The following is a 21661-nucleotide window of genomic DNA, read 5'->3' as shown; positions in this document are numbered from 1 at the left end:
AGAGCATGGAGAGAAGGCTGCTTCAACCGTCCAGGAAGGAAGGAGTGGTGGTAGCTGAGCTATAATGTGGGAAGAGGGCAGTTTACAAGTGGATGTGGTCGAGAGATGTTTGAGAGGTAAAAGTTAACAGATAAATTGGGATGGGGTGAAACAGAGGAGAGTTTCTGCCTTGGGCAACTACCTGTGTTAAGTCTCTCTGAAGCTTGCCTGACCTTCAAGGTCTTTGGTTCTACTTTATTCCGAGACCCGTCTCTGACACTCATCTGGACGATTTTGCTCCTACCCCTCACCCCTGGGGCAAGCCTCTGACCAGAGTTGCAAGTGCTCAGCACCTCTCCAGGTGTGGCTGCCATTAGGGTCAGGCATCTGCATTATTAGCCCTCAGTAAATGCTTGGCTGTCATATCTTAACTTGTAATGGAGAATGAGCTTAAATGAAAAAGAGAGATTAATTAGGCCAGGCATGGTGGCTCATGCCTGTAATCCCAGCACTTTGGGAGGCTGGGGCGGGAGGATCACCTGAGGTCAGGAGTTCCAGACCCGCCTGGCTAACACGGTGAAACCTCATATCTACTTAAAAAAATATATACAAAATTAGCTGGTCATGGTGGCGCATGCCTGTAATCCCAGATGTAGTCGGGAGGCTGAGGCAGGAGAATTGCTTGAACCTGGTAGGTAGAGGTTGCAGTGAGCCGAGATCACACCATTGCAGTCCAGCCTGGGCAACAAGAGCAAAACTCTGTCTCAAAAAACAAAAAAACAAAAAAACCAAAAAACAAAAAAAAAAATTAAGGGCTAAATATTCAAGAAAGTAGACTTCATTTTCAACCAAAGTGTAATTTTTGACAGTGAGATAATTGTATGCCATAATCTTTTGGTTTCTGCAGGACCACAGACTAAAAAAAAAAAAAAAAAAAACCTCTTTGTACTCATTAAGGAAAAGAAAATAGATTTATTGCAAGATTAGCATCTTCTACTTTCAGATGCATCATTTTCATGTTCATTATTGGCCAACACAACAGTTCATTCCCGAGAAAGATTAAATGGTTTATTTTACTTTATATTTTGAGCTAAAAAAAAACAAAACCTCTGAGTATCAAGTCCGAGGAGACATGCATAGCCCTGTCACTTGGAAACAGGGTTAGCTTTGCCCCCAGTATACAGGAGGCCCCATAAGGCATCTTAGCACTGAGGTGAGCTCACATGGCAATTGTCATTTGTCCTTTCCATAGTCCCAAAGCCTAAGAAAGTGAGTGTAGGAACAAGAAGAAGACAAGAAAATTTGTAAGTAACAACAATCATACTTGGTTTGAAAATAAGCTGGTGGTGGTGATGAAACCTTGCTGATAAATAAACCTCAGGAAGACAATACAAACCTATGTGCAAGCCATAAAAGCAGGAAAGAGGACAAATTCTAGCACAGGGAACTGGCTTTTCTCCTGAGGCCTTCCAAACCATCCAGATGTGATCGTTTTCCCAATATATGTGTAAGCCTATTCTCTTTATTCTATTTCCCTGAATTTTAAACCAAAGTTAATTTCTAGCTCTTTGTAGCTTATTAACTCACACATTCTCATAAACAAAATGATGGAAGGCAAATCACACCCGAAAAGATTTCAGTGACTACACTTTTACATGTAAAGAGCTATAAGCGCATCAAACCTAAACTAACATCTCATTCTTTTACTGGCATCCATGCTGAATTTGGAGAGCAGAAAGTCAAGTAAGAAATTTTGTTTTCATAGAAACCCATTTCTGATGCATGACATTAATACAAGGCTAAATAAATACAGCATCACCAGGAAATAAATCCAAATTTGAAGTCTGAAAGGGCAGTCATATATCTTGAATATTCTGAATGTCAACTTTTTGATGGAAAAAATAATACAATAGCAGTGACTGTAAACACAGGTCCACTCTGGGTGTCTTTGGTGTGTGTTCCAAAGTTTAATTTGTTGAATCCTTGTGTTTTCTGCTCCACGGTGTCTAGTGGCATTTATTATGTTCTCCTAAAACTGCAGCTGATGAAGGCTTTGGAAAGGTCACTGTTTCCTGGTTGTTTTTGAAGAGAGGATAAGTTAATGTATGTTCTCCAATAAAAGATGATCTTTCATGTGCATTTGTTTCTGAAATTGAAATGTGTGTTGTTCATGTTCTCTGGGAGCCATTGTTCATCTTCCGAGTATTTCTGAGAGAGCTTCATGCAGCAGCAAGCTCCCCTGCATATCTGAAACGAAGGCCGGCTTTGTTCCCACTTTTGTCTGCTGACACGAAAATAGCACTGAGGCTCCAAGTGGCCCCGGTCCTTATGAGACTCCCTTCTGAATACAACTGCACTAAAGTCCCCTGCTGCAAAGACAGACAGAGGTCATGTAAATTAGTGCCTCACAATCCTTGGTTAAGAAATAAAAGAAATCATTTATGTTCTTTTAAAGTTTTGTGAGCTTATATTATTATTTGGCCTACTCTGAAAAAGAGAACTCCACCATTGAGCTTTACTGCAATCAGGAAATGTTGCTATTTATTTTGTATTGTAGAATTCTGGTGAGATGATATTTTTACATGCTGGTCATTTCAGTTTTAATTGTGAGATTTTTTTTCTTCCTTAACGTGGGGGATGATGACCATCTGTCCCCTGGTTTCACTGAAAATGGAGCAGGAAAAAAAAGAGCATAGTTTTTACAGGCTGCCTTTCTTCTTAAGAGGGAGAAGTTCTCTGAAATATCGCATTCCGCTGCTAGGTGGGCAGCAGGACAAGGCCGCTGTGGTAAAGGCAGTGCTGATAGAGACAGGATAGTTGCCTGTCAGGCTTTGCTGTTACCAGGTAGACCAGCTGTCCCGCACCGGGACATTGGTGAAGACAAAAATACCAGAGGAGGCTTGGGGTCTGATCTGGGTGCAGGACGTGGGCAAGGACAGGATCAGGAAATAAAGACGAGAACAAAGGTATGGCCTGAGACTTAGGGCTCAGTCACAGACAGGACACAACACAGGGTGGAGAGCCCGTCCCTCCAGGAGTGGAAGTAAGTGGGAGGCCTGAGGCAGGCCGGGCAGAGACATTGAAAGGACAGGAGACTCGAAGTCAGATGGTCAGGTCCAGATACGGGGCAGTGTATTTTACAAGAACGCCTTGGACTCCTCAGCTCACGTCAATAGCATGCAGACGCTGCCCTCCCATGGGGCTTCCAGCATTTCTAATGCGTCTCTGGGGTCTGAGCTCCGATATGCCTGTTCCCTCCATCTGGAGCACTCTTCCTCACCTTCATTAACTCAAAGGTCTTCAGTGCCCATGTGCAATCTTTCCTTAAGGCCTCATGAGCTCAGAGACTTGTCATGGGCATGTCCAACTCATCATTCAGTGTAAAGGAACAGGGACGGGGAATCAGTGCAGCTACTGCAGATCAGTTCAGGGATACTTTTTAAAAGGTGTATTTATTGAGATAACAAATGTGTGATGAATTATCTCAAACTGCACAAACTCATATAACCAGCACCCAGACCTAGCAACACAACATGACTGACACCCCTAAAAGTTCCCCTCAGGCTACACTCCAGTTACAAGGACAGCCACTCTCAAGGTCAGGAATGGATCGGAATGGACACTTGCAGACCTCCCTGTAGTGCACGGCCCCCAGAACAACAGCAGCACAGCCTGTCGGCCAGGAGGCGGAGACGCTGGACCAGCTGGGATCTAAAGTGAGTGTGATCCCACCCTGAATCCAGCCCGGAACAGCGTCCTCCCTCTCATCACAATGCTCTGGCTACAAAAGCAGGTATGCAAGGCTGAGCTTCAAGTGGAGAGGAGGACAGCTGGGACTTCAGTCATGCTCAGCTGGATAAAGCCAGGGGGCTTGAGCGCGACTTTTTCTTGAGGCTTCAAATTGCTCATGACAAAGCTTACTGCAGCTGTCCCTAAGCCGAGGAGCAAATTCTACCAACCCTCCTGCATATGATTATGTGTTGGTTGTTTCTTGATTTAGCCCCTGAGTGTTCACATTCAAGAGGAAAAGACAAAGTTTTGCTTTTCTCCTGCCTTAAGCAAAAAGATACAGAAAGCATCCTCAAGGGCTTGTGCTTAATATCTTTGAGGCAGAGAACAATAGAGCTATTGCCTCCCAAATGTCAAGGAGCCCTGGAAGAGCTGTGGGCCTCTATTATGCAGCAGCCTTTGGTCCAAAGGATGCTTCAGACATTCTGAAAATGAACACCAGATTGCAAGTAAACACACTGCACTCCGAGAAGGGCACTTTGTTCTCTGGGTCAAGGCGACTCGCACCAGGCACTTTCGTCCTTCAGAGAAGGGACTCTCATGGCCATGGGTCCTACAAGCCGCTGTGTGATTGATAAATTCCAAGGCACCTGTGAATCTCACTGCCTGTGGGCTGGGAGAGCCTCCCCAAGGACTCTGTGTGTGTGAACACCAGCTCCTGTGTTTCTGAAGCTGATGCACGTGGCCCATGGGGAATCAGTAGAACAAAATCAGACCTGCCATAGGGCCCGGGAAAGCAGAGGGCATTTGCTAGGGAAATTATGGATGGGGGAGTTTGGGAAGGTCCCTCAAGACCATGTGCTTACACCTTACTGCCCTACTGAGTAACCTGCATGCTCTGGAGCTATGTGGGGCACAGCACAACCTGACGTTTACCAACAGGGTCTCTGTGCCATGGCAGAGCACTGTTCTGTGAGGTCCCACTGGCTGGGGGCTCACTGGGAACGTGTCAGGCACAGTGCTGGGTCTTTACATACCTTGGTTCTTAACCCACACAACATCAGTACATCAGTAAGAGGAAGATATTGCCTCACAGGTGAGGAAACTGAGACTTGGAAGAGCCTAGGAAGAATTACCCATCTGGGAGGGGTCTGGGCTGGATCCCAGCCAGAGCCTGAGCTCTCTGCAGCTGTGCTACCCTTGGAGGTGATAACCTTGGCATGGATCCCTCGTACTCATCCCTGAGGACCCACTTCCACCAACAAGTGCTAATTCAGATCCCAAGTCAAAATTTGCAGGGATGCCCACCTGGTCCTGTTGAAATCCCACAGCATGGCATCACAGGTTAGAACATGGCCCAGGCCTTGCCAGTGCAGAAAGCAGTCGGCCTTTCTTCCGACTCACCCGATTAGTGGGGAGTTCTGTTGTTTTTTTTCTTTTTAATTGAGGTGAATTTCACATAAATAAAGCCACCATTTAAAGAGTACAATTCAGTAGCATTTAGTACATTAGGATGTTGCGTGTCCTTCACCTCTACATAGTTCCAAAACATTCTCATCACCCCAGATCTATTAGCCATCCCCCCCTTTCACTTTCATCTTGTCCTGGGCCACCACTCATCTTCTTTCTGCTCCTATGGATTTGCCTGTTGTTGATATTTTGTTCCAACAGAATGACACAACATGTGACCTTTCACGCTGGCTTCTTTTACTTAGCATAATGTTTCCGGGGTTCATCTGCACCACAGTATGCATCCGTACCTCATTCCTTCTATGGCTGAGTAATATTCCCTGCAATCTGCTTTCTTAACATGAGGAAGAGGCAATGTATCCTCATGGAAAGAATACTGACCCAAGAATCTGTGGAAGTCTTGTCCCCCTTGTGGGACTCCATGTTCCATGTCAGACAGAACTGGGTTCAGATATCAGCTGCCCTATGGTGTGGACTTACTGGAGATATTTAATTGTTATAAGCCTCCGTATCCCTGTCAATCCAATAAGCGTAACGATTCTACCTAACTCCAAGATCTGTTGTGAAAAGTAAATAACATATACATAAAGATTGCCAAATTGCCGAACACATAATCAGGATACATAAGATAATATCTCTACTTCCCCTCCCATTCGTGATAAATTAATTTCTGCTTCTACAGATGTAAACTGGGCATTCAGCTGTACACAGTAGATGTGTGCCTGAGTTGCTCATGTAAATTGACTTTGAAGGAATCAAATCACATTTCATATTCACTCAGTAAATGAATTCTTAGGTGGACAAAATCTATTAACGAAGGAAATCTACTCTCAATTCAGTGTGCAGATTAGCGACTTGCATTAACATTTTTGTCCCAGTGTCTGCCACAGTGATTGGTGCATAAGTGGTGGCTAATGTGTGTGTAGAGAGGAAAAAGGAAAGCTGGGGTAATGAAGGAAGGGATCTTATACCTAATAAGCTTCAAAGGAAACTTCCCCTAAGCCCACAGATTCTCAAAGGCCAGCACTGCTAGCCTATGGGAAATGTGGTTAGTAAGTAACAGATACAAATATCTTTCTAGCCAAGCCAACAAAGATGTACATTGAATATCTGCTCAGTGCCCAGCACTACAGGATGAGGTTAAAAGAGACCAGGAGCTGTGGCTGTTGCCTACAGAATTTCACTCTCTTTGGAGAAGCAGAAGTGACAAATAGACTATGTGAGGAAAAAGGCTCTTGTGGCTCAGATCACAAATTCTGGCAAGAGCTAACAAGTCTAGACTTGGCCAGAGAAGGCCCAGCACAGTGCCACAGGAAGTCACCTGGGTCTAGGCCACCCATTGTGCCTCTTCTGTGGCTGGAATAATCAAGAACACACTGTCGGAGACTGTTAGGTTTTAAGCATAAGGGATCTTGAGCAAAAGGCGAGTCTTTATTAGAGATGATGCCAAGCCTTTCGAGGAGCCCTTGGGTCCTGAACCACAGACTTCTTTGTATCTTTTCTGTTTCCAACATCCCCACTGGGCACACTGAGCGGTGGGACTTGAGGCTGTTCTGGAATATCGGTGGCCTGCCTTTCGCTCAATCATAATGCAACATTTGGTTTGGAATTCACACCAACGACAACCCACAACCATCACAATTCCTGCAAGAATTGAACAGGCTCTCCTATAAAGTTCAGAATATAAGTATACAAAATCTTATATAAATCAAAATATAAATAACTGAAAAACAATGGTGTGATTCAAAGCAAAAAAAAAAAAAAAAAAAAAAATGTACCAGATAGAGTTTGACATGCAAAGAAGACTTTATTCAAAGCTGTCACAATTGGGGAGAGGCCAGAACTCAGTCTGAGCTTAACCCAGCTGAAACAAAAGGCAGGAGGGTTTTGGCGCTGGGCTGCACTGGTGGAAAGAAGGTGGGGAAAGATGGTGTGGGGAAGAGTTGATCCATGAGATATGCCCAGCACGTTGACTTATTCCTGAGTGTACACGTTTTTCTCTATGATTGGGCCATCTGTATTTGCTAATTGGAGCCCACTGAAGTTAGTTCCTACTCTCCCACAGAAACTGGGAGATAGGGATGTCATCTCCTATAGTGGTTCCCTTTCCAAGGGATGGCTCCTAGGTTCTTGGAAAAGGCATTCCTGAGCTGCCAAATTGGCAAGAGGCTTTTAAAAATATTTACATCTCAATGGGGCAGAGAAAGAATTTGCAATTATGAGTTCCCCATAGTAGATGCTCTAGAAAAACAGGGAGGTCAGGGCCTAGTGGTATGAAGAAGTCCCTCTAATGTCTAGTCAAGCTGAGGGGGAGGTTAAGGCCTTCTTGGTCAGGGGTTTCCAAAGCCCTGTTCCTGACAATAAAACTTCTACAAAAACACTTGCTCGGATTGTATGGCGTGAGTCAAAAATGCATCTTCAAAAAATTGTTTCACCAAAATGTTTAATTTTTCCAACAATCCCCTGAAAAACTGAGTGGAGATAAAAGCCCTTCATTTCCAGATACTGATTAATGCTACAAGCTCCGGCTAAATAAAGTTGTCTAGATGCCGCCAGTTGTACTGCACATTTCAACTTTCAAAATATTTCTAAAGGTTACTGAACTGTATTAAACAGAATGAATAAATAAGCATTGCCTTTGCAGCTCAGAGTCAGACCCCAAAAACCTCTGAGCATTGTCAGTCTCTAGCATTTATGGTCTTTGTTTGGGCTTTCTGGTCAGCAATTCCTAATTTCCGAAAATAAGACACACTGTTTCCTAACCGTGCCACCAGAAGGTCAGCCTGGCTGGGCTTCATAGCTTTGCATACAGCTGTGGAATGGAAATGTTCTTTTTTGAAGTCACCAACAGAACGGGAAGCAGTGAGAGCAGAGAGAAAAGCAGGTTGGCAAGAGGGCATGCCTTTTGTTGCTTGGGTTCTCTGCATCCCAGTATCAATCACGCTAACTAGCTCTTGCCCCAGGAGTGGCGTGCAGGCAGTGCATGTGTGGAGTCCTGCTCACAGAAATTGTGTTTGGCTCATCCCAGGGTTTTCAAAATAAGGAAATTGCTTCCAGTTTCTTTGGGGCAGTGACATCCTTTGATGAGCAGAAGAGCACACCTTCTGTGGTCTCCCACGGTCCCCATTATCCTCTTGTGTCTCCTATGCCTGGCTCATTGTATAGAGTTGCTGGTTGTTTGCATAATAAGCCAACCCCAGCTTAGTGATATGAAATAATACCAGTCATTTATTATTATTATTGAGACAGAGTCTTGCTCTGTCACCGAGGCTGGAGTGCAGTGGTGTGACCTTGGCTCACTGCAACCTCCCCCTCTTGGGTTCCCGGGTTCAAGCAATTCTCCTGTGGCAGCCTCCCGAGTAGCTGGGATTACAGGCATGCCTCACCACTCTCAGCTAATTTTTGTATTTTTAGTAGAGACGGTGTTTTGCCATGTTGGCCAGGCTGGTCTCGAACTCCTGACCTCAGATGATCCACCCGCCACGGCCTCCCAAAGTGCTGGGATTACAGGCATGAGCCACCGCACCCAGCCTATTGTTATTAATTATTATTTCTCACGAGTCCTGGGGGTTGGCTGGAGCTAGCCAGGTGTTACTCACTTGGGGTTTCTCAAGTGGTTGCAGTCACGCAGTGGCTGGGAATGGAGGAATCTGAAGTTTCCTGGCTTGCAGGTGATGATGGACATTTGTCCTCAACAGGAACCCCAGCCAAGGCTCCTAGCTGGAGCCGCTGTACCTGGGATCTGCACCAGCCTGGGGTTGTAGGATAACAACTTGCTTCCAAGGGCAACTATCTTTAGAGAGCCAGAAAAGCTATGTTATCTTTTCCAACCTAGCCTCAAAGTTCACTTTGGCACATTTTATTCACAAGAGGAAAGGCACTAGGTTAGTCCCTATTAAAGGGAAAGGGATCCGAATCAGACTCCACCGCTTGGTGGAAGAAGCGTGAAGAATTTGGGAGCATGTTCTCAATCCTCCTCAATGTTACCTCTGGCCACAAAGCATTCATATTTCTTCCACATGCACAAACCATTCATCCCATTCCAAGACCTCCAAAGGGCTGCGTATTACACACCAGGCTCAAGCTGGAGAAAAAGAGATGTCAACTTCTCAATCAAGTTTAGGTTTTGATGAGGCTGCTCCTGGGTCACTCTTGAGTCCAGCTCTTGAAGTATTGTTACCCTCCATCTGAAGACCCACGAATGGAAATAAACACATCACCTGCCACCCACACACTCAACACAGGGGCGGGACAGGCATAAAACCACCACTGGAGACATTCCTTTTCCAAAAGAAGGAAAGGCAGCCTGCGAGTCACTGGTTTACAGCAATCCTGAAGTCCAGCCACGCATGTGCGGCAGTTCTTTGTGCAGGGCTAAGTCCAACTGCTCGGAAAAGCTTTCCATGGCTCTTGGCTCCATCCTGGACTCTGGAATCCACTCTCTGAATGGTCCTTCCTTCACCACGAATACGTGGCACTTGTCTGCACCAGAGCTGTTTTCTCTGCTTGCTTCTAAAGTGTAGACATTTGAGAATCCAAACCCTCCTTTCATTGTTTGCTGTCTCTGTCCCTTTTAGTCCCAGTGGACAGTGTTCCTGCCAATAGGATTCCTTCACAACTCTACAAATATTTTCTAAAACTTAGTGGACTTCATGCCATTTGATGAAAGCCACACCCACACGTCTCCTCTAGTCCAGGCTTCCCAGGATGCTGCTGAGGAACAACATCCCAGAGATGGCTGGAGATGCCACTCATTCACAGAGAGGGTCCTGCAGTCCTGCCCTGACAGGGCTTAGACAACCTCTGTCTCTTTGAAAGGGTCTTCAGGTGCCGTCCTAAATCTTTCTAAGATTTTACAGAAGGGTAAAGTCAAATCCATGCTTTCTTCTTCAACCATGTTTTACCCATAGAGCCGTGGATCAGGGCTTTGCCTGGAGGCAGTTCCCTGATTTGAGAATCATTGCTCTCTGAACAAGCTGGGAATAAGAAATAATTTCTGGACTCATCAGGTAGTGACTCCTCTGTATTTAATGGGCTCTTCTTTAGCTTATCTATTTCCTCTCTCATTTTGTTATAGGCAACTAGAAAAAGGCCAAGTGGCACCTTCGACACACGGCCTGGACATTTTCTCAGTTAATCATCTCACTCATCTTTACTTATTTTTCTATGAGCAGCAGTGAGGCCAAACCTCCTGCCACCTCATATCAAGGGTCTCCTTTCTCCAGCTTCAGGCATTTTCCCTTTAACCCTCACTCACAGCACCCTCAAGTCCTCCAGCCTCTGCTGGGAGCTCACCACCCTCTCTGGTCCCACCTGGCCCCTGGCTCTGAAGCCAGTGCTGCACATACTTGACATCCCTATGTCAGCACCCCACGCTGCCCATTACTAGTTCTGTTCTAGTTACTTCTTGTTGCATGACCAACAACCACAAATCAGTGAAGTAAAACCACAATAATTGCGTGCTATGATGAGCTCTCTTGCTTCTAATGTCAGCCTGGTCAGCCAGGCAGTTCTCATTTGGGACTCCTCATGAGTTTGCACAGTGTCTGCGGCTGCAGTAACCTCAAAGACTTCCTCCTTTACATATCTGGTGGTTAATGCTGGGACCAGATAAAGGGAGGTCCCTCTGTTGTTTTGCAAAGAAAATAATCATTTCTAGTTGTCTTGAGATAATTTGAATTGTTGTGTGTTTGCCAGGGTGGTTCTCCTGAATGACAAAAATATATCCTTTTCATCGACTTGGAATCATCCAAGCTAGACTGAATTCCTCACACCATCATTAACACATTGTGCAACCTCAGACATAACGAGCAAACCCAAGTCCTTGTGCAGATTGCTCATTAGTCATTACTATAATAAGGCTGACAGACATCGCTCAGGACCATGATAAGGCTCCCATTCTAGGATTTTAAGATAATTGGTTTTGGGTAAGACATTGCGCATTGGTTGCCATAAGCACGCATTTTTAAACAACATCCAAGAGCATCTATGTGAGGTACTGTTTTAGATGCTAGGACAGAGTGCGGAAGAGAATTCTTGCCCTCACAGAGCTTAAATTGAAAAAATGTCCTTTATATAAAAGAAATGCATTGGGGGAAGAAAAAAACAACTCCTCTATGTTTTCTCTGACTTTAAAACAAAGAGTCAAAAACAAAGAGTTATACTTATTTTCTTGTCTGCAGTGGAGGAAAGGGTGGAGCAAACAAAGAAGATGGGGGCAGACTCCCAGTCAGAATGCCTTAGGCTGCAAATCCTAGGCTCCAGAATAGAATTTTACTATTATGTATGGTTTACGTCCAGTCATGTCAGAGTAATTGAAATCTAAAACTAAATAAAACAAAGACCAAATGTTCTATGAGCCCAGAGATGAACATGGTATATGATATATTACTTAGGAATCTTTATTATTATTAATATGCATTTTTAGGTACATTGTTATAGTGACCTTCACATGTGGTGATGTTAGAATGTCACAAAGACAACTTTAAATGAAAATATTTGCAAATCCCATAAAAATAATTGTCATATTACAGTTCAAATTATGTACTGTACAGAACATTCACAAGAACTGGAGTGCTTTGCAGCAGACTATAGAATAGAATAGGGGCTTCACATTTCATAGTAAATACATCAGCATACACTTCCCAAGGCATAGAGCCACTTCACTATGTACGCTTTTGATATTCAAATCTAGCTTTTCCAAGCATTGGTAATATTGTGTGCCTTGCATCTAACATTTTCTGAAAAAAAAAATTAATCAACGTTTCAAGGTTGATTCTATTTTTAAGAAGAAATTAACTAGATAAAGCCCTAAAAAGTAGAAATATTATGAGTATCAGCATTGCTTTATACTTCTAAACAACTTTTTGCAAACAATTACTGAGAAGAGAAGTTATGGGAAAACCAGCAACTTTGACTTAAGTTGAGCTGAGATATGTGTGTTATCAATACTTTGGTGCTTAGTAGGGACAGGGAAGAGAGTCTTCACATTGCACCGTCTTACTGGTCATAATATTTGTAAATGCAATGGGCTTCTTTGTTTTCACCTGGTGGACATCCGTTCCTTCTCCTTTGTATAACAGCACTCCTATCTCCCACTGGGAACCTCATGCACTGTTGTGGCATTATTGATAGGATTATCCATCAGTGTGCAGAGTAAACCCGACTCAAGGGATGAGCCTATGATCCCAGCTAGGACTATGAACTCTGATCCCTGATGATCAACACAAGAAGAAAAATGGCTTAGTGATCGTGACCCCTCATTACTAAGTGCAACAAAAACATACTTTTAGTTCTATGTGGATTCATATTACTGCATAACTCCCACCTTTCTGCAAATCAGTACCTTGGGTGTTACATTAGTCTATCCTCATGCTGCTATGAAAACATACCTGGGACTGGGTAATTTATAACTGAAGGAGGTTTAATTGACTCAGTTCTGCAGGGCTGGGGAAGCCTCAGAAAACTTATTATCACAATAGAAGGGGAAACAAACACATCCTTCTGGCCAGGTGTGGCAGCTCATGCCTGTAATCCCAGCACTTTGGGAGGCCAAGGCGGGCGGATCATGAGGTTAGGAGATCGAGACCATCCTGGCTAACACGGTGAAACCCCATCTCTACTAAAAATACAAAAAAAATTAGCCAGACATGGTGGCAGGCGCCTATAGTCCCAGCTATTCGGGAGGCTGAGGCAGGAGAATGGTGTGAACCTAGGCCAAAAAAAAAACAAAAACAAAAACAAAAAAAACACATCCTTCTTTCACATGGCTGCAGCAAGGAGAAGCGCTGAGCAGAAGGGGGAAAAGCCTCTTATAAAGCCATTGGATCTTCTGAGAACTCACTATCACATGATATTCAGATCTATCTTTTTCACATGAGGGTAACTGCCCCAAGGATTAAATTGCCTCCCACGACCTGTGGGGATTATGGGAACTGCAATTCAAGATGAGATTTGGGTGGGGACACAAAGCCTAACCATATCAGGTATGAAAAGAACAAGTCTAACACCTTTACAACCCAGACGATCAAAGTTACTGTGGTGGGGAGGAAGGCACTTCCATTTAGAAACAGTGATACTTTTACCAGCTTTGTTATTGAAGCCCTTTTCTATTCTTGAAGCCCTTTTCTATTCTTAGAGGAATCAATTGACTGGCTTATTAAGAAGGTGTATCAGCTTTCAAAGTCAAAGTTGTATTTGGAAGGATAGAGAGGAAGACAGAAAGGAGGCCACCTTCCAGCAGTGGGAAGTGACCTGGGTTTCCTTCATTAGACTATGAGTTTCCTGAAAATAGGCCCTAGGACCTACATGTTTTGTATCTGCATATCTCTTGTGCCCAGCATAGTGCCTCATACACAGAATTTAGACTGAGTCTAGAGATGAAGAGGCAGATTTCACAGTCCAAAGATCTTATTTTTCCACCTACCAGCACTCAAATGTGAAAGTGACTTAAAATATTTAGTTCCAAGAAATATTACATATAGGGAAATAAAGGTAAGATGATAGCAGTTTTCTCACCAAAAGATGACAGGTGAGAAGACAGTGGAAACAAAAACTCCACTGAGGGAAAACAACCAGCCACCAGCGTGTCAACCCAGAATTCTATTCAGATCCAAAATATAGTTCAATAATGAAGGTAAAATAAAGACTGTTTTATACATAAAGAAGCTGAAAGAATTCATCGTGGGAAGACTTAGTACAAGAAATGTTAAAGAAGGTACTTAGGCAGAAGAAAAATGACAATGGATGGAAATATGGATTTTCACAAAGGAATAAAGAGCACCTGAAGTGGTAAATACATGAGCAAATATACAATATTTCCTTATTATTTAAATATTTTCAAAAGATAATTAGCAACAATGTAGAATGTAACAGCAATGTGAAATGGTGTTTACAATATACGTTAAAGAAAACATAGGACAACATTAGCACAAAGGCCAATAGAAGAGAAATGAAAATATCCTACTATAATGTCCTCTCTGTGAAGAGACATCATATTGCTTAAAGGTAGATTGTGATAAATCAATTTTATATACTATAAATGCAAAAGGCAACCATTAATGTAACAAAAGAGTTATAGGTAATCAGCCTTTAAAGGAAGTGAATTGTATCATGAAAACACATTCAATGCAAAAGAAGAAGGAGCAGGAAGAAAAAGAATGAGACAAAAGATGAAGCAAATACAGAATAGAGGGAGGTAAATTTAAGCTTCACCTTATCAATAATCACAATTGATATAAATGTTCTGTATATAAAACAAAAGGCAGAGAAGTCACATTTGATTTAAAAAGTAATATCCAATATATGTTGCCTAGAAGAAATGATGTACTTTAATCTACAGACAGAACTAAGTTTAATGTAAATAATGGAAAAGATATATCATGCTAACATAATCAAAAGAAAGTTGGAGTATCTATATTCATGTCAAACCAAATAGATTTTCAAGCAAAGAATATTACTAAGGACAAAGAAGTTCATTTAATAATGACAAAGGGTTCAATTCACAAAAAAAAAAAATTCTAAAGTTTTGTACATTTAAATAACAAACTCTCAGAATAACTAAAGCAAAAACTAAAAGCAGTATCTAGGAAAAAATAGAAAACGCCACAATTATATTCAGAGGTTTCAGTACCTCTCCCTCAATAATTGATAAAATTCACAGAATATCAGTAAGGTTATAGAAAAAGGAACAATACTATCAACAAATACTACCTAATTGGCATTTATGGAACATTTCACCCAACTACAACAGAATACATATTCTTCTTAAATGCACACAGAAGTTTTACCAAGTTAGACTCTAATTGAGGAATAAAACATGTCTGTATATACTTAAAAGGATTCAAATAATACAAGATATGTTCTTTGACCACAATAAAATTAAACTACAAATCAATTACAGAAAGATATCTAGAATGTCTTTACATATTTGGAAATGAAATACTTCTAGAAACGACTTCAAAACACAAAAGGGTAATCATAAAGCACTTTGAACTGAATGAAAATTAAAATAACATTACAAAATTGGTAGGATGCTGCTGAAGCATTATTTAGGGGCAAATTTATAGTACTGAATGCCTCCATTAGAGAAGATAAATGTTCCAAATCAATGACTGTAGCAACACTCACTTTAAGAAATTGTAAAAAGAATTATTTAAATCCAAAGTAAACAAAAAAAAAACCAGAATGGAATGAATTTTAAGAATTAGAAAAACAGAAAACAATGAAACCAAAACTTGATTCTTTGAGAAGATCAATCAATAACATGATAAAACCATAGCCAAACTGAACAAGAAGAAAAGAGTAAAGACACACATTACCAATATCCAAATTGAAAGCAGTGTTTTCACCACAGATGCTACATATAATAAGAAAATACTATGGATAACTTTGTCAGTAAATTTGAACAAATTAGGCGAAATAAGCAATTTAAAAAAGAAACAAACTAGAAAAGCTCAATCAAGAGGAAATGAATAACCTATACAGCCACATATCTTTTCAAGAAATTGAATGTGTATTTTAAAACCTTCCAACAAAAAAATTCTAGGTCCCAAGGGCTTCACTAGTGAACAGCACAAAACACTTAATCAAATCGACACAAAATAATCCAGAAAATCCTAGAAGAGGGAAATACTTTCCGACCCATTCTTTGAAAGCAACATTACTTTCATAACAAACCCAAATACATAATAAAACTACAAACCATTATCTCTCATAAATATACCAGCAGAAATCATTTTTATTTTAGGAAATCAAACGCAGCGTTACATACAAAATATAATACATCACGACTAAGTCTGTTTTATCCCAAAAAAGCAAGAAAGATTTAATATTTAAGAATAAAGAAATGTCACATTAACAGTCTAAAAATGAAATCCACACGATCTTCAATAGGTGAAGCAACATTTGACAAAATCCAACATCCATTCCAGATGAACAGTCTAAGCAAATTAGTAATAGACCCAATTTTTTTTTTTTTTTTTTTTTTGAGACGGAGTTTCACTCTTGTTGCCCAGGCTAGAGTACAATGGCATGATCTCGGCTCACTGCAACCTCCGCCTGTCAGATTCAAACAATTCTCCTGCCTCAGCCTCCCTAGTAGCTGGGATTACAGGTGGATGCCACCACATCCAGGTAATTTTGTGTATTTTTAATAGAGACGGGGTTTCGCCATGTTGGCCAGGCTGGTCTCGAACTCCTGACCTCATGATCTGCCCACCTTGGCCTCCCAAAGTTCTAGGATTACAGGCATGAGCCACCGTGCCTGGTGAAAGGATTTTCTAATTGATACGAGGGATCATTGAAATCTTATAGCTAACATCGTATCTAATGGTGAAAAAATGAATATGTCCCTCTTAAGATTAGGAAAAAGGCAAGTATGTGTGCTCTTACTATTGTTATATCATGTAGAAAATTCCAAGAAATCTACAAAAAATCCCCTAGAACTAGTGCCTAAGTTCAGCAGGATATCAGGATACAAAAACAACAAAAATCAATTTCATTTCTATATGCATACTAAGGACAAACAAGTTTCCTAAATAAAAAGCCCAATACCATTTACAAATGCTTCAAGTAAAATACTTAGGTATAATTCTAGCAAAACACACCCATGATCTAGGTGCTGAAAATTACAAAATATAATAGAAGACATCAAAGAACTAAATAATTAGACATCTGTGTTAATTGGTTGGAAAGGTCAATGTTGTAAAGGTATGAATTCTTTCCACATTGGTATGCAGGTTTAATATAATTCCTGTCAAAATTCAAGCAAGGTGGTGGTCATAATAGACAAGCTTATTAGAAACTTCACATAGAGAAAAGCTCTAGAACAGCTTAAACAAAATTGAAAAAGAAGAGTCAAGGGGGAGGTAGCACTCTGCCCCATGGTAAGTCTTCCTGTATAGCTGCAGTGATAAATACAGTGTAACATTGATGTAGGAGCAGACAAACACATCAATAGAACTGAGAATCCAGAAACAGACCAACACAATTATGCCCAATTTATTTTTGGCAAAGGTGTGAAAGCTGTTCAATGAAGGCATTGTAGTATTTTCAAAAAAATGGTGGTGGAAAAATTGGACACCCATAATAAAAAATCTGGACCTCAACCTAAGTTAAACAATTTTTTAAAAACCCGAAATGAATGGACATAAATGTGAAACGAAAAACTATAAATTAAAAAATATATATACATAGGTGAAAATCTTGGGGATCTAGGCTTAGGCAAAGAGTTTTTCCACTTTAGACTAAAAGCACTTGCTGAACTTCATTGAAATGAATCATTTTGCTATGCAAAAGAGCCTGTCAAGAAAATAAAAAGACAAATTAGAGAACAGGAAACATTTTTGCAAATTATATTTTCAAAAAAAGCCTCATTTTTTAAATGTATAAAGGATCTGTAAAACTCAACATTAAAAAAATCCAATTAAAAATTGGGCAAAAGGCATGAACAGACATTTCACTGAAGAGGAGACATGGATGTCAAATAAGCATCTGGAAAGATGTTCAACATCATTAGCCATTAGGATATGGAAATTAAAACCACACCCAGAATTCACTGCACACCTCTCAACAGGGCAGAAATCTTTAAAAATAATGATTACGCCAAATTCTGTGAAGCTGCAGAGAAACTAAATTGCTCCCAGATTGCTCATGAAATGTAAAATGGTATAGTTATTCTGAATAGTTTGAAAGTTTCTTTTAAAACTAATAACGGAATTACCAAAGACCCAGCAATCATACTCTTGGGCGATTATACTAGAGAATGAAACTTATGTTTATGCAGAAACTTGTACATGAATCTCACAGCCTGTGACAGCCAAAAGCTGAAAACTACCAAAATGTCCTTGAGTGGGCGAATGGTGGAGCTAACTGTGCACATTCCTGCTGTGGGAATACTATTCAGAAATAAAAAAAGGAATGAACGAATGATACATGCAATAATATGGATTAACCTCACGGGATTTACGCTGAGTGAAAAAAGGCAATCTTTGAAGGTGACACACTGTATGATTCAATTTATATAATATTCTTGAAATAAAATTATAGAAATAAAGAAAAAAATGTGTGGCTTCCAAGGTTTAAGGGGGTGATAAGAGCAGGAGGAAAGTAAGAGTGGCTATAAAGGACAGCATGAGGACTCCTGTGGTGATGGAAATATTCTGTATTTGGTTTTATCAGTATCACATACTGGTGGTAATATTGAAATTTTGCAAAATGTTACCACTGAAGGAAACAGTAATGGGTACATGGAGTCCTTCTGTGTTATTCCCTACAACTGCATATGGATCTACATTTATCTGAAAATATAAAGTTTAATTTTAAAAAGAAAAAATATAGATATATCAGACTTCAAAGTTAAGAACATTTGTTCTTTTTAAGACATTATTATTAGGAAAATAAAAAGGCAAGCCACAGATTGAGATAAGTATTTCCAAAACATACATCTAACACAAGGCTTGTATCCAGAATATATAAAAATCCTTAAAACTCAATACTAAGAAGATATTAAAAAAGAAAAGACACAATCAGGCACTTCACCAAAGATATATGTTATCCAAGGAGCACATAAAAGAGTGTTAAATATAATTAGTCATCAGGGAAATACAAATTAAAACAACAATCGACACCTTTGTGCAACTGACGCATACCTTAAAATAAAACAAACATTGAGAATATCAAGTTTTGGATGGGATTGGAACAAATAAAACTCTCATACATTGTCAGTGAGATAGAAAATGTTTCAGCCACTTTAAAAAATTCCTTGGAAATGTTTGGAAAATTCCTTGGAAATTCTATAAAGTCAAACATATACTCAATGAATGACACAGCTATTTCACTCCACAAAGTTTTGTACACAAATGATTAATCATCAAAAACTAAAAGTAACCTAAATGAAGAAATGAATTCCAGTATATTTACATGATGGAAAACTATTCAGCAATACAAAGGAACTACTGATGTATACAAAACATGGAAGAATTTAAAATGTATTATGCTAAGTGAAAGAAGCCAGTTTCAAAACACTACATACTAAATTATTCCACTGATATAAAGTTTTTCAAAATATGTAAGTTTCAAAAGAATTAGATCTTACAATGTTCTCTGATCACAATGGAACTAAATTAGAAAGTAATGTTAATGAATATCAAAATAACCCTAGAAAAACCCTGAAGATTTGGAAATTAAAGAATGCACTTCTATGTAAGCCATAGGTTGGGGCAGAAATCACAAAGGAAATAAATTATTTTGAATGAGATACCACTTCACACTAAGATGGCTAAAATAAAAAAGAATGTAACAAGTGTTAACACGGATGTGGAGAAGTTGAAACCATTTACTTGGCTGCTGATTATAAAATGATGCAGCTGCTTTGGAAAACCTATTGACATTTTCTCAAGATACGTTCTTATGACTCAGCAATTCTACTGTTAAAACCTATACATAGTATTCCTAGTACAAACCACCCAAATGTCCATCAATCGATGACTGGAAAGATAAAGTGTGGTCTATTCATAAAATGGAATATAATTTGTCAATAAAAAGAAAGGAAGTAGTAGTATATGCTACAATGTCAATGAATTCTGAAAACATGCTGAGGGAAAGAAAAGGCCACAGATCCTGTGACTATAAAATAAAATGTCCAGAATAATCACATTCATAGAAATATAAAGTAGATAGGTCAGTGGTTGTCAGGTAGTGGGAGGCGGGAGGAACAGGAAGTGACCAAGGAAATTAATTTTATTACCTTACGGAAATTATAAGAGCAGTAATTAGTGAAATAGGAAACAGACAAAAGTAGGAAAAACATTAAATCCAAAAGTTATGTCTTTGGAAAGAGTAATAAAATTTTTAGACCCTTAATAATACTAAACAAGTTAAAGAGAGAAAAGATAAATTACCAAAAAGAATATATGTCCTGACAGATCCCACAAACATTAAAAAGATATTAAGAAACTATTATAAACAGCTATGCCAATTAAATCGACAACTTAGATGAAATGGAAAACACAACTTACCAAAACTGTTGTGAGAAAACAGAAAATCTTACCACAAAGATGTGAAATATTTGAAGTGATGGATACACTAATTAGCCTGATTTGATATTTCCACAATATGTACATGCATTGAATCATCCCCAAAATATACACAATTGCTATTTGTTGATTAAAAATATAAAACTTATTTTAAAGGAACTGGGAAAAAAGGAGAAACAAAATCTGAATGGTCTTGCTATTGTTTATCTAGGGTGATGAATGAGTTCCATATCTTAATTTGGTTGTTATACATTTGTCAAAGCTCATGTAATTACACATTTAAGATAAATTTCACTGTATGTAAATCTTACTTCAGTTTTATAAAAATAGCATATAGTGAAGGCAACACACCCAACATAAAGCCTGGTACATTGTATCAGCTCTATGAATACCTTGTAGCTCTTGCTATTATTAATAGTATCAAGGCCTAGGATACAAAACAAAGGCTTAGAGACTTGTCCAGACCCCTGGGATACTGGAAAATTTCAGCAAATATGTGAGACATTCAGAGTTTTGAAATTGTAACAGCTCAACATTTTTCAGTGAGAAGATTAGTTTGCTGGGAGATAGATTAGACAAGTGAACGAAGAGCAAACTGTCTATCGCGGAGATAAATAGGCTTCCACAGGAGAGTGGGGGTAGAAAGACCTTGTCTCTTCTGGATGATTGCATTTCTTGCAAAGGACCAAGTACACAAGCGCCTTAGCTCCAACAAAGGGCTCCTTAGCTTCAGGCACCTTGCTAAGGAGTTGTACTCAGTAGATATAAACAGGGCATTGGAAGACCAAGACACCTAGCCCCTTGAAGACAGGAGGAAATGCCCCCAAGGGACTCTCCACATCCTGAAATTCCACATTTTGTATCCCCGCTCTGTGTGATGCCCCGATGACACTTAACCGACATAACCAGGCACATCTGAACACTTTCAGCTTAACAAGCTTCATGTAATTAGGATATGAAACATACTCCTCTGCAACATCACAGGCATCTGAATGCATCCCTCTGCACACATATCCTTCATACAAGTTCCCCCTGGAGCTACTTTCAATTGGCCAGTAGCCCAAAGGAAGATGTCAGGGGAGAGTCAGTCCACAGTCAGTAATCCCTGGATTTATGGCCACGGGGTCAACACCAAACTTCAGAAACAGGTTCAAGTGCCCTAGAATCCACTTGGAGAGAATGACATTAGCACCAGATCACTCTGGGGAGGTAAAAATAGTACCTGATTACTTTCTTCCAAAGTAAAATGTACATACAGCGAAATGCACAGATCTTAAGTGTTTGGTTATATGCACGTCGTTATATATGCACAAGGTGGACATTGAGATCATGAGCCCCTTTGAAACCCCGTAGACTCATGTTTTGGGGCAATGTTGCACCATACGTGAAAGTGTGGTTGCCTCTGAATCTGGTTTGTTTTCTACAACTATAACAATATTGAAGAGCAA

The sequence above is a fragment of the Pongo pygmaeus genome, chromosome 21 (genome assembly GCF_028885625.2).
Source record: "Pongo pygmaeus isolate AG05252 chromosome 21, NHGRI_mPonPyg2-v2.0_pri, whole genome shotgun sequence".
NCBI lineage: Eukaryota > Metazoa > Chordata > Mammalia > Primates > Hominidae > Pongo > Pongo pygmaeus.
This window is presented reverse-complemented; position numbering follows the sequence as displayed.